Source organism: Entelurus aequoreus, linkage group LG13 (assembly GCF_033978785.1).
Source record: "Entelurus aequoreus isolate RoL-2023_Sb linkage group LG13, RoL_Eaeq_v1.1, whole genome shotgun sequence".
Classification (NCBI taxonomy): domain Eukaryota; kingdom Metazoa; phylum Chordata; class Actinopteri; order Syngnathiformes; family Syngnathidae; genus Entelurus; species Entelurus aequoreus.
Window position 1 is genome coordinate 59,802,698 of NC_084743.1, and position 2,500 is coordinate 59,805,197.

At 36.6% G+C, this 2,500-nt stretch overlaps 1 protein-coding gene across 1 annotated transcript in view; it reads right to left on the minus strand.

The window, feature by feature from the left end:
- The window catches only part of LOC133663544 (cGMP-inhibited 3',5'-cyclic phosphodiesterase 3A-like), a 72,190-nt gene that overhangs the window by 53,094 nt on the left and 16,596 nt on the right, over positions 1-2,500 (minus strand). The window lies entirely within an intron of this gene.

The window sequence follows — 2,500 nt, forward strand, 5'->3', positions numbered from 1 at the left end:
AGCACTTACCAGTGAGCTGCCTCTATTTTTTAAATTTTATTTATTTACTAGCAGGATGGTCTCGCTTTGCCCGACATTTTTAATTCTAAGAGAGACAAAACTGAAATAGAATTTGAAAATCCAAGAAAATATTTTAAAGACTTGGTCTTCACTTGTTTAAATAAATTCATAATTTTTTTTACTTTGCCTTTTATAACTTTCAGAAAGACAATTTTAGAGAAAAAATAAAACCTTAAAAAGGATTTTAGGATTTTTAAACACATATACCTTTTTACCTTTTAAATTCCTTCCTCTTCTTTCCTGACAATTTAAAGGCCTACTGAAACCCACTACTACCGACCACGCAGTCTGATAGTTTATATATCAATGATGAAATCTTAACATTATAACACATGCCAATACGGCCGGGTTAACTTATAAAGTGACATTTTAAATTTGCCGCTAAACTTCCGGTTCGAAACGCCTCTGAGGATGACGTATGCGCGTGACGTAGCCCGACGAACACGGGTATGCCTTCCACATTGAAGCCGATATGAAAAAGCTCTGTTTTCATTTCATAATTCCACAGTATTCTGGACATCTGTGTTCGTGAATCTGTTTCAATCATGTTCATTGCATTATGGAGAAGGAAGCCAAGCAAGCAAAGAAGAAAGTTGTCGGTGCGAAATGGACGTATTTTTCGAACGTAGTCAGCCACAACAGTACACAGCCGGCGCTTCTTTGTTTACATTCCCGAAAGATGCAGTCAAGATGGAAGAACTCGGATAACAGAGACTCTAACCAGGAGGACTTTTGATTTGGATACACAGACGCCTGTAGAGAACTGGGACAACACAGACTCTTACCAGGATTACTTTGATTTGGATGACAAAGACGCAGACGTGCTACTGTGAGTATGCAGCTTTGGCTTTTTTTTGCGTATGTACGTAACTTTTTTAAAATATATAAGCTTTATGAACCTTGGGTTAGGTGAACGGTCTTTTGGGCTGAGTGATTGTGTGTGTTGATCATGTGTTTGAATTGTATTGGCGTGTTCTATGGAGCTAGGAGCTAGCAGAGGAGCTAGGAGCTAGCATAACACGTACCGTACCGTAAGTGCGCGTCACGTACGTAACTTTTTAAAAATATATAAGCTTTATGAACCTTGGGTTAGGTGAACGGTCTTTTGGGCTGAGTGATTGTGTGTGTTGATCGGGTGTTTGAATTGTATTGGCGTGTTCTATGGAGCTAGGAGCTAGCAGAGGAGCTAGGAGCTAGCATAACAAACACGCAGGTGTTATTATGCAGGATTAATTTGTGGCATATTAAATATAAGCCTGGTTGTGTTGTGGCTAATAGAGTATATATATGTCTTGTGTTTATTTACTGTTGTAGTCATTCCCAGCTGAATATCAGGTACCGTGAGTATGCAGCCTTGGCTGCTAAACATTCGATAACTTGACCGTATGTGCGCGTCACGTACGTAACTTTTTAAAAATATATAAGCTTTATGAACCTTGGGTTAGGTAAACGGTCTTTTGGGCTGAGTGATTGTGTGTGTTGATCAGGTGTTTGAATTGTATTGGCGTGTTCTATGGAGCTAGGAGCTAGCAGAGGAGCTAGGAGCTAGCATAACAAACACGCAGGTGTTTTTATGCAGGATTAATTTGTGGCATATTAAATATAAGCCTGGTTGTGTTGTGGCTAATAGAGTATATATATGTCTTGTGTTTATTTACTGTTGTAGTCATTCCCAGCTGAATATCAGGTCACCCCCGGCTCTCACAGCATCTTCCCTATCTGAATAGCTTCAACTCCCCACTAGTCCTTCACTTGCACTTTACTCATCCACAAATCTTTCATCCTCGCTCAAATTAATGGGGAAATTGTCGCTTTCTCGGTCCGAATCTCTCTCACTTCATGCGGCCATCATTGTAAACAATAGGGAACTTTGCGTATATGTTCAACTGACTACGTCACGCTACTTCCGGTAGGTGCAAGCCTTTTTTTTATCAGATACCAAAAGTTGCAATCTTTATCGTCGTTGTTCTATACTAAATCCTTTCAGCAAAAATATGGCAATATCGCGAAATGATCAAGTATGACACATAGAATAGATCTGCTATCCCCGTTTAAATAAAAAAAATTCATTTCAGTAGGCCTTTAAATCAATGTTCAAGTAAATAAAAAATTTTTATTGTAAAGAATAATAAATACATTTTAATTTAATTCTTCATTTTAGCTTCTGTTTTTTCGACGAAGAATATTTGTGAAATATTTTTTCAAACTTATTATGATTAAAATTCAAAAACATTATTCTGGCAAATCTAGAAAATCTGTAGAATCAAATTTAAATCTTATTTCAAAGTCTTTTGATTTTCTTTTAACATTTTTGTTCTGGAAAATCTAGAAGAAATAATGATTTGTCTTTGTTAGAAATATAGCTTGGTCCAATTTGTTATATATTCTAAAAAAGTGCAGATTGTATTTTAACCTATTTAAAACATGTCATCAAAATTCC